This window comes from Rutidosis leptorrhynchoides, chromosome 5 (assembly GCF_046630445.1).
Source record: "Rutidosis leptorrhynchoides isolate AG116_Rl617_1_P2 chromosome 5, CSIRO_AGI_Rlap_v1, whole genome shotgun sequence".
NCBI lineage: Eukaryota > Viridiplantae > Streptophyta > Magnoliopsida > Asterales > Asteraceae > Rutidosis > Rutidosis leptorrhynchoides.
In genome coordinates this window covers 123,062,862-123,075,605 of record NC_092337.1, presented here as the reverse complement: position 1 = coordinate 123,075,605, position 12,744 = coordinate 123,062,862, and positions in this window count along the sequence as shown.

Here is a 12,744-nt window from a genome sequence, read left to right as displayed (position 1 = left end):
TGGTTGGAATAGATTTGTTACCAATTTTCACGTAGCTAAAATGAGAAAAATTATCCAATCTTGTTTTACCCATAACTTCTTCATTTTAAATCCGTTTTGAGTGAATCAAATTGCTATGGTTTCATATTGAACTCTATTTTATGAATCTAAACAAAAAAAGTATAGGTTTCTAGTCGGAAAAATAAGTTACAAGTCGTTTTTGTAAAGGTAGTCATTTCAGTCGAAAGAACGACGTCTAGATGACCATTTTAGAAAACATACTTCCACTTTGAGTTTAACCATAATTTTTGGATATAGTTTCATGTTCATAATAAAAATCATTTTCTCAGAATAACAACTTTTAAATCAAAGTTTATCATAGTTTTTAATTAACTAACCCAAAACAGCCCGCGGTGTTACTACGACGGCGTAAATCCGGTTTTACGGTGTTTTTCGTGTTTCCAGGTTTTAAATCATTAAGTTAGCATATCATATAGATATAGAACATGTGTTTAGTTGATTTTAAAAGTCAAGTTAGAAGGATTAACTTTTGTTTGCGAACAAGTTTAGAATTAACTAAACTATGTTCTAGTGATTACAAGTTTAAACCTTCGAATAAGATAGCTTTATATGTATGAATCGAATGATGTTATGAACATCATTACTACCTTAAGTTCCTTGGATGAACCTACTGGAAAAGAGAAAAATGGATCTAGCTTCAATGGATCCTTGGATGGCTCAAAGTTCTTGAAGCAAAATCATGACACGAAAACAAGTTCAAGTAAGATCATCACTTGAAATAAGATTGTTATAGTTATAGAAATTGAACCAAAGTTTGAATATGATTATTACCTTGTATTAGAATGATAACCTACTGTAAGAAACAAAGATTTCTTGAGGTTGGATGATCACCTTACAAGATTGGAAGTGAGCTAGCAAACTTGAAAGTATTCTTGATTTTATGAAACTAGAACTTTTGGAATTTATGAAGAACACTTAGAACTTGAAGATAGAACTTGAGAGAGTTCAATTAGATGAAGAAAATTGAAGAATGAAAGTGTTTCTAGGTGTTTTTGGTCATTGGTGTATGGATTAGATATAAAGGATATGTAATTTTGTTTTCATGTAAATAAGTCATGAATGATTACTCATATTTTTGTAATTTTATGAGATATTTCATGCTAGTTGCCAAATGATGGTTCCCACATGTGTTAGATGACTCACATGGGCTGCTAAGAGCTGATCATTGGAGTGTATATACCAATAGTACATACATCTAAAAGCTGTGTATTGTACGAGTACGAATACGGGTGCATACGAGTAGAATTGTTGATGAAACTGAACGAGGATGTAATTGTAAGCATTTTTGTTAAGTAGAAGTATTTTGATAAGTGTCTTGAAGTCTTTCAAAAGTGTATGAATACATATTAAAACACTACATGTATATACATTTTAACTGAGTCGTTAAGTCATCGTTAGTCGTTACATGTAAATGTTGTTTTGAAACCTTTAGGTTAACGATCTTGTTGAATGTTGTTAACCCATTGTTTATTATAACAAATGAGATATTAAATTGTTATATTATCATGATATTATGATATATAATATATCTCAGTATGATGTATATACAGTTAAATGTCGTTACAACGATAATCGTTACATATATGTCTCGTTTCGAAATCATTAAGTTAGTAGTCTTATTTTTACATATGTATTTCATTGTTAATACACTTAATAATATATTTACTTATCATTTAACATAATTAACCAAGTGTATCAATATCTTAATATGATTCATATGTACCTAGTAAGACGTTGTTATAACGATAATCGTTATATATATCGTTTTCGAGTTTCTTAAATTAATAGTCTCATTTTTATGTATATAACTCATTGTTAAAATACCTAATGAGATACATACTTATAATAAAAACATGTTAACTATATATATAACCATATATATGTCATCGTATAGTTTTTACAAGTTTTAACGTTCGTGAATCACCGGTCAACTTGGGTGGTCAATTGTCTATATGAAACATATTTCAATTAATCAAGTCTTAACAAGTTTGATTGCTTAACATGTTGGAAACATTTAATCATGTAAATATCAATCTCAATTAATATATATAAACATGGAAAAGTTCGGGTCACTACAGTACCTACCCGTTAAATAAATTTCGTCCCGAAATTTTAAGCTGTTGAAGGTGTTGACGAATCTTCTGGAAATAGATGCGGGTATTTCTTCTTCATCTGATCTTCACGCTCCCAGGTGAACTCGGGTCCTCTACCAGCATTCCATCGAACCTTAACAATTGGTATCTTGTTTTGCTTAAGTCTTTTAACCTCACGATCCATTATTTCAACGGGTTCTTCGATGAATTGAAGTTTTTCGTTGATTTGGATTTCATCTAACGGAATAGTGAGATCTTCTTTAGCAAAACATTTCTTCAAATTCGAGACGTGGAAAGTGTTATGTACAGCCGCGAGTTGTTGAGGTAACTCAAGTCTGTAAGCTACTGGTCCGACACGATCAATAATCTTGAATGGTCCAATATACCTTGGATTTAATTTCCCTCGTTTACCAAATCGAACAACGCCTTTCCAAGGTGCAACTTTAAGCATGACCATCTCTCCAATTTCAAATTCTATATCTTTTCTTTTAATGTCAGCGTAGCTCTTTTGTCGACTTTGGGCGGTTTTCAACCGTTGTTGAATTTGGATGATCTTCTCGGTAGTTTCTTGTATAATCTCCGGACCCGTAATCTGTCTATCCCCCACTTCACTCCAACAAATCGGAGACCTGCACTTTCTACCATAAAGTGCTTCAAACGGCGCCATCTCAATGCTTGAATGGTAGCTGTTGTTGTAGGAAAATTCTGCTAACGGTAGATGTCGATCCCAACTATTTCCGAAATCAATAACACATGCTCGTAGCATGTCTTCAAGCGTTTGTATCGTCCTTTCGCTCTGCCCATCAGTTTGTGGATGATAGGCAGTACTCATGTCTAGACGAGTTCCTAATGCTTGCTGTAATGTCTGCCAGAATCTTGAAATAAATCTGCCATCCCTATCAGAGATAATAGAGATTGGTATTCCATGTCTGGAGACGACTTCCTTCAAATACAGTCGTGCTAACTTCTCCATCTTGTCATCTTCTCTTATTGGCAGGAAGTGTGCTGATTTGGTGAGACGATCAACTATTACCCAAATAGTATCAAAACCACTTGCAGTCCTTGGCAATTTAGTGATGAAATCCATGGTAATGTTTTCCCATTTCCATTCTGGGATTTCGGGTTGTTGAAGTAGACCTGATGGTTTCTGATGCTCAGCTTTGACCTTAGAACACGTCAAACATTCTCCTACGTATTTAGCAACATCGGCTTTCATACCCGGCCACCAAAAATGTTTCTTGAGATCCTTGTACATCTTCCCCGTTCCAGGATGTATTGAGTATCTGGTTTTATGAGCTTCTCTAAGTACCATTTCTCTCATATCTCCAAATTTTGGTACCCAAATCCTCTCAGCCCTATACCGGGTTCCGTCTTCCCGAATATTAAGATGCTTCTCCGATCCTTTGGGTATTTCATCCTTTAAATTTCCCTCTTTTAAAACTCCTTGTTGCGCCTCCTTTATTTGAGTAGTAATGTTATTATGAATCATTATATTCATAGATTTTACTCGAATGGGTTCTCTATCCTTCCTGCTCAAGGCATCGGCTACCACATTTGCCTTCCCCGGGTGGTAACGAATCTCAAAATCGTAATCATTCAATAATTCAATCCACCTACGCTGCCTCATATTCAGTTGTTTCTGATTAAATATGTGTTGAAGACTTTTGTGGTCGGTATATATAATACTTTTGACCCCATATAAGTAGTGCCTCCAAGTCTTTAATGCAAAAACAACCGCGCCTAATTCCAAATCATGCGTCGTATAATTTTGTTCGTGAATCTTCAATTGTCTAGACGCATAAGCAATCACCTTCGTTCGTTGCATTAATACACAACCGAGACCTTGCTTTGATGCGTCACAATAAATCACAAAATCATCATTCCCTTCAGGCAATGACAATATAGGTGCCGTAGTTAGCTTTTTCTTCAATAACTGAAACGCTTTCTCTTGTTCATCATTCCATTCAAATTTCTTCCCTTTATGCGTTAATGCAGTCAAGGGTTTTGCTATTCTGGAAAAGTCTTGGATGAACCTTCTGTAGTAACCAGCTAGTCCTAAAAACTGGCGTATGTGTTTCGGAGTTTTCGGGGTTTCCCACTTTTCAACAGTTTCTATCTTTGCCGGATCCACCTTAATACCTTCTTTGTTCACTATGTGACCGAGGAATTGAACTTCTTCCAACCAAAATGCACACTTTGAAAACTTAGCGTACAATTCTTCCTTCCTCAATACTTCTAACACCTTTCTCAAATGTTCACCGTGTTCTTGGTCATTCTTTGAGTAAATAAGTATGTCATCAATGAAAACAATGACAAACTTGTCAAGGTATGGTCCACACACTCGGTTCATAAGGTCCATGAACACAGCTGGTGCATTAGTTAAACCAAACGGCATGACCATAAACTCGTAATGACCGTAACGTGTTCTGAAAGCAGTCTTTGGAATATCATCTTCTTTCACCCGCATTTGATGATACCCGGAACGTAAGTCAATCTTTGAATAAACAGACGAGCCTTGTAGTTGATCAAATAAGTCATCGATTCTCGGTAGTGGGTAGCGGTTCTTGATGGTAAGTTTGTTCAACTCTCGGTAGTCGATACACAACCTGAATGTACCATCTTTCTTCTTGACAAACAAAACAGGAGCTCCCCACGGTGATGTGCTTGGTCGAATGAAACCACGCTCTAAAAGTTCTTGTAATTGGTTTTGTAGTTCTTTCATCTCGCTGGGTGCGAGTCTGTAAGGAGCACGAGCTATTGGTGCAGCTCCTGGTACAAGATCTATTTGAAATTCAACGGATCGATGTGGGGGTAATCCCGGTAATTCTTTCGGAAATACATCAGGAAATTCTTTTGCGACGGGAACATCATTGATGCTCTTTTCTTCAGTTTGTACTTTCTCGACGTGTGCTAGAACAGCATAGCAACCTTTTCTTATTAGTTTTTGTGCCTTCAAATTACTAATAAGATGTAGCTTCGTGTTGCCCTTTTCTCCGTACACCATTAAGGGTTTTCCTTTTTCTCGTATAATGCGAATTGCATTTTTGTAACAAACGATCTCCGCTTTCACTTCTTTCAACCAGTCCATACCGATTATCACATCAAAACTCCCTAACTCTACTGGTATCAAATCAATCTTAAATGTTTCGCTAACCAGTTTAATTTCTCGATTCCGACATATATTATCTGCTGAAATTAATTTACCATTTGCTAATTCGAGTAAAAATTTACTATCCAAAGGCGTCAATGGACAACTTAATTTAGCACAAAAATCTCTACTCATATAGCTTCTATCCGCACCCGAATCAAATAAAACGTAAGCAGATTTATTGTCAATAAGAAACGTACCCGTAACAAGCTCCGGGTCTTCCTGTGCCTCTACCGCATTAATATTGAAAACTCTTCCACGGCCTTGTCCATTCGTGTTCTCCTGGTTCGGGCAATTTCTAATAATGTGGCCCGGTTTTCCACATTTATAACAAACTACATTGGCATAAATTGCTCCGACACTACTTGCTCCGCCATTACTCGTTCCGACACCATTTGTTCCTTTCGTTCTATTAACCCCTGGTCCGTAGACCTCACACTTCGCCGCGCTATGACCATTTATTTTACACTTGTTGCAAAATTTGGTGCAGAACCCCGAGTGATTCTTTTCACACCTTTGGCATAGCTGCTTCTGATTGTTGTTGTTGTTGCGGTTATTATTGTTGTTGGGATGATTGTTGTAGTTGCTGCTGTTGTTGTTGTTGTTGTTGTTGTTGTTGGGCCGTTTGTTGTAGTTGCGATTGATGTTGCGATTGTTGGGATAATTGTTGCGATTATTGTTGTAATTGCTGTTGTTGTTGTATTGGTGATTCTTATCACCGTTTTCCTCCCACTTTCTTTTGACTTGCTTCACATTGGCCTCTTCAGCAGTCTGTTCTTTAATTCTTTCTTCAATCTGGTTCACTAGTTTGTGAGCCATTCTACATGCCTGTTGTATGGAGGCGGGCTCGTGTGAACTTATATCTTCTTGGATTCTTTCCGGTAATCCTTTCACAAACGCGTCGATCTTCTCTTCCTCATCTTCGAATGCTCCCGGACACAATAGGCACAATTCTGTGAATCGTCTTTCGTACGTGGTAATATCAAATCCTTGGGTTCGTAACCCTCTAAGTTCTGTCTTGAGCTTATTGACCTCGGTTCTGGGACGGTACTTCTCGTTCATCAAGTGCTTGAATGCTGACCACGGTAGTGCGTACGCATCGTCTTGTCCCACTTGCTCTAGATAGGTATTCCACCATGTTAACGCAGAACCTGTGAAGGTATACGTAGCGTACTTCACTTTGTCCTCTTCAGTACACTTACTTATGGCAAACACCGATTCGACCTTCTCGGTCCACCGTTTCAATCCGATCGGTCCTTCGGTTCCATCAAATTCCAAAGGTTTGCAGGCAGTGAATTCTTTGTAGGTGCATCCTACACGATTTCCTGTACTGCCAGATCCAAGGTTATTGTTGGTATGTAGCGCAGCCTGTACTGCGGCTATGTTTGAAGCTAGAAAAGTACGGAATTCCTCTTCATTCATATTCACGGTGTGTCGAGTAGTCGGTGCCATTTCCTTCAAAATAGTCAAATGGAACAAGTTAATCATACAGAATATTAAGAGTAGTTAATAGTATTTCGTAGCATAATATGAACTCATTTATAAAAGCTTTTTCTTCATATTAGCGTTTTATAAGTTTAAATTCGGGTAGTACCTACCCGTTAAGTTCATACTTAGTAGCTAATATACAATTCAACTACTACAATTCTATATGAAAAACTGATTATAATAATATTTCGCGTTCAAACTTTTATACAATATTTTACAAACTTACAATACCGCTTATTTTACATAAAGCATGAAATATAGCACACAATAACTTTGATACAAGATAGTTGTGAAGATAATTCTAGCTAGTACACAAGTCGTTCAGCAAAGGCAATAAAGACACGTAATTCATACGTCCAGAAACAAGTCATGCATTCTGGTTTTACTAGGACGACTTCCCATCCTTGGTCTTGTGCAACATAACCGTTATGGCCATTGATAAGACAGCGTGTTGTAACGTCGTCAAAGGGACGAGGATTACGTAATGTCCAACAGTCCCGTAACAATCTAAAAACCTCATTTCTTACCCCAATTACCGACTCCGTCACTTGTGGGAACGTTTTGTTTAATAGCTGTAGCCCGATGTTCTTTTTCTCACTTTGGTGAGAAGCGAACATTACTAACCCATAAGCATAGCATGCTTCTTTATGTTGCATGTTAGCCGCTTTTTCTAAATCATGAAGTCCTATATTCGGATACATTGAGTCAAAATAATTTCTTAACCCGTTGCGTAAAATAGCATTTGGGTTCCCCGCAATATATGCGTCAAAGTAAACACATCGTAACTTATGGGTTTCCCAATGTGATATCCCCCATCTTTCAAACGAAAGTCTCTTATAAACCAAGACATTCTTGGAACGTTCTTCGAATGTCTTACAAACTGATCTCGCCTTAAATAGTTGTGCCGAGGAATTCTGACCGACTCTAGACAAGATTTCATCAATCATGTCTCCGGGTAGGTCTCTTAAAATATTGGGTTGTCTATCCATTTTGCGTTTTTATACTGTAAAATAGACAAGAGTTAGATTCATAAAAAAAATACTTATTAATACAAGCAATTTTTACATATATCATAAAGCATAAGCACACTATATTACATATATTACACCACATGAATACAACTATCTTATTCCGACTCGCTTGTTTCTTCTTCTTCAGTTTTGGTTCGTTTTGCCAAGTTTCTAGGGATATATGATTTTCCCCTAATACGAGCCGTTGTTATCCACATTGGTTTAGAAAAACCTGGTGGTTTAGAGGTTCCCGGGTCATTGTTATAACTTAAGGACTTCGGGGGTTGACGATACATATAAAGTTCATCGGGGTTGGAATTAGATTTCTCTATTTTTATGCCCTTTCCCTTATTATTTTCTTTTGCCTTTTTAAATTCAGTTGGGGTAATTTCTATAACATCATCGGAATTCTCGTCGGAATCCGATTCATCGGAGAATTGGTAATCCTCCCAATATTTTGCTTCCTTGGCGGAAACACCATTGACCATAATTAACTTTGGTCGGTTGGTTGAGGATTTTCTTTTACTTAACCGTTTTATTATTTCCCCCATCGGTTCTATTTCTTCATCCGGTTCCGATTCTTCTTCCGGTTCCGATTCTTCTTCCGGTTCCGACTCTTCTTCCGGTTCCTCTTCGGGAACTTGTGAATCAGTCCACAAATCATTCCAATTTACATTTGACTCTTCATTATTATTAGGTGAGTCAATGGGACTTGTTCTAGAGGTAGACATCTATCACATAATATCAAACACGTTAAGAGATTAATATATCACATAATATTCATATGTTAAAAATATATAGTTTCCAACAAAAATGTTAAGCAATCATTTTTAAAGAAAACACGGTCGAAGTCCAGACTCACTAATGCATCCTAACAAACTCGATAAGACACACTAATGCAAATTTTCTGGTTCTCTAAGACCAACGCTCGGATACCAACTGAAATGTCCCGTTCTTATTGACTAAAAACGTTCCATATTAATTGATTTCGTTGCGAGGTTTTGACCTCTATATGAGACGTTTTTCAAAGACTGCATTTATTTTTAAAACAAACCATAACCTTTATTTCATAGATAAAGGTTTTAAAAAGCTTTACGTAGATTATCAAATAATGATAATCTAAAATATCCTGTTTACACACGACCATTACATAATGGTTTACAATACAAATATGTTACAACAAAATAAGTTTCTTGAATGCAGTTTTTACACAATATCATACAAGCATGGACTCCAAATCTCGTCCTTATTTAAGTATGCGACAGCGGAAGCTCTTAATAATCACCTGAGAATAAACATGCTTAAAACGTCAACAAAAATGTTGGTGAGTTATAGGTTTAACCTATATATATCAAATCATAATAATAGACCACAAGATTTCATATTTCAATACACATCCCATACATAGAGATAAAAATCATTCATATGGTGAACACCTGGTAACCGACATTAACAAGATGCATATATAAGAATATCCCCATCATTCCGGGACACCCTTCGGATATGATATAAATTTCGAAGTACTAAAGCATCCAGTACTTTGGATGGGGTTTGTTAGGCCCAATAGATCTATCTTTAGGATTCGCGTCAATTAGGGTGTCTGTTCCCTAATTCTTAGATTACCAGACTTAATAAAAAGGGGCATATTCGATTTCGATAATTCAACCATAGAATGTAGTTTCACGTACTTGTGTCTATTTTGTAAATCATTTATAAAAACCTGCATGTATTCTCATCCCAAAAATATTAGATTTTAAAAGTGGGACTATAACTCACTTTCACAGATTTTTACTTCGTCGGGAAGTAAGACTTGGCCACTGGTTGATTCACGAACCTATAACAATATATACATATATATCAAAGTATGTTCAAAATATATTTACAACACTTTTAATATATTTTGATGTTTTAAGTTTATTAAGTCAGCTGTCCTCGTTAGTAACCTACAACTAGTTGTCCACAGTTAGATGTACAGAAATAAATCGATAAATATTATCTTGAATCAATCCACGACCCAGTGTATACGTATCTCAGTATTGATCACAACTCAAACTATATATATTTTGGAATCAACCTCAACCCTGTATAGCTAACTCCAACATTCACATATAGAGTGTCTATGGTTGTTCCGAAATATATATAGATGTGTCGACATGATAGGTCGAAACATTGTATACGTGTCTATGGTATCTCAAGATTACATAATATATAATACAAGTTGATTAAGTTATGGTTGGAATAGATTTGTTACCAATTTTCACGTAGCTAAAATGAGAAAAATTATCCAATCTTGTTTTACCCATAACTTCTTCATTTTAAATCCGTTTTGAGTGAATCAAATTGCTATGGTTTCATATTGAACTCTATTTTATGAATCTAAACAAAAAAAGTATAGGTTTCTAGTCGGAAAAATAAGTTACAAGTCGTTTTTGTAAAGGTAGTCATTTCAGTCGAAAGAACGACGTCTAGATGACCATTTTAGAAAACATACTTCCACTTTGAGTTTAACCATAATTTTTGGATATAGTTTCATGTTCATAATAAAAATCATTTTCTCAGAATAACAACTTTTAAATCAAAGTTTATCATAGTTTTTAATTAACTAACCCAAAACAGCCCGCGGTGTTACTACGACGGCGTAAATCCGGTTTTACGGTGTTTTTCGTGTTTCCAGGTTTTAAATCATTAAGTTAGCATATCATATAGATATAGAACATGTGTTTAGTTGATTTTAAAAGTCAAGTTAGAAGGATTAACTTTTGTTTGCGAACAAGTTTAGAATTAACTAAACTATGTTCTAGTGATTACAAGTTTAAACCTTCGAATAAGATAGCTTTATATGTATGAATCGAATGATGTTATGAACATCATTACTACCTTAAGTTCCTTGGATGAACCTACTGGAAAAGAGAAAAATGGATCTAGCTTCAATGGATCCTTGGATGGCTCAAAGTTCTTGAAGCAAAATCATGACACGAAAACAAGTTCAAGTAAGATCATCACTTGAAATAAGATTGTTATAGTTATAGAAATTGAACCAAAGTTTGAATATGATTATTACCTTGTATTAGAATGATAACCTACTGTAAGAAACAAAGATTTCTTGAGGTTGGATGATCACCTTACAAGATTGGAAGTGAGCTAGCAAACTTGAAAGTATTCTTGATTTTATGAAACTAGAACTTTTGGAATTTATGAAGAACACTTAGAACTTGAAGATAGAACTTGAGAGAGTTCAATTAGATGAAGAAAATTGAAGAATGAAAGTGTTTCTAGGTGTTTTTGGTCGTTGGTGTATGGATTAGATATAAAGGATATGTAATTTTGTTTTCATGTAAATAAGTCATGAATGATTACTCATATTTTTGTAATTTTATGAGATATTTCATGCTAGTTGCCAAATGATGGTTCCCACATGTGTTAGGTGACTCACATGGGCTGCTAAGAGCTGATCATTGGAGTGTATATACCAATAGTACATACATCTAAAAGCTGTGTATTGTACGAGTACGAATACGGGTGCATACGAGTAGAATTGTTGATGAAACTGAACGAGGATGTAATTGTAAGCATTTTTGTTAAGTAGAAGTATTTTGATAAGTGTCTTGAAGTCTTTCAAAAGTGTATGAATACATATTAAAACACTACATGTATATACATTTTAACTGAGTCGTTAAGTCATCGTTAGTCGTTACATGTAAATGTTGTTTTGAAACCTTTAGGTTAACGATCTTGTTGAATGTTGTTAACCCATTGTTTATTATAACAAATGAGATATTAAATTGTTATATTATCATGATATTATGATATATAATATATCTCAGTATGATGTATATACAGTTAAATGTCGTTACAACGATAATCGTTACATATATGTCTCGTTTCGAAATCATTAAGTTAGTAGTCTTATTTTTACATATGTATTTCACTGTTAATACACTTAATAATATATTTACTTATCATTTAACATAATTAACCAAGTGTATCAATATCGAAATATGATTCATATGTACCTAGTAAGACGTTGTTATAACGATAATCGTTATATATATCGTTTTCGAGTTTCTTAAATTAATAGTCTCATTTTTATGTATATAACTCATTGTTAAAATACCTAATGAGATACATACTTATAATAAAAACATGTTAACTATATATATAACCATATATATGTCATCGTATAGTTTTTACAAGTTTTAACGTTCGTGAATCACCGGTCAACTTGGGTGGTCAATTGTCTATATGAAACATATTTCAATTAATCAAGTCTTAACAAGTTTGATTGCTTAACATGTTGGAAACATTTAATCATGTAAATATCAATCTCAATTAATATATATAAACATGGAAAAGTTCGGGTCACTACAGTCGTGTGCCACGCCATGAGACTCCCGAACAAGCTCTACAATGAATGATAGCCACCGCCGTGGAAGCGGCCATGGCCGATCACTCCTCTAACAATAACAACAACTACAACAACAACAACAATGGAGCCGGTAACTCAAACGAAGGGTGCTCCTACAAATCCTTCATGGGGTGCAAACCTCACACTTTTGATGGAACCGGGGGACCGGTCGTGCTCACCCGATGGTTTGAGCAAACGGAAGCCGTCTTTAGCATAAGCGGTTGTCGGGACCAAGACAAGGTCAAATACCCCTCACATGGTGGAACACCTATATACAATCGGTGGGTACCGATGAAGCTCATGCCCTCTCTTGGGCCGATTTAAGGGAAAAGATGATTGTTGAATATTTCCCTCGCGAAGAAACCCGAAAGCTCGAACAAGAGCTAAGAAATTTGAAGGCAGTCGGAAACGATCTCAAGGCCTACAACCAACGTTTCGCCGAACTATCCTTGATGTGTCCTAATCTCGTGAACCCCGAATCTCAAAGGGTTGAACTATATATGGACGGTCTTCCAAAAAGCATCAAACAAGGAGTGATGT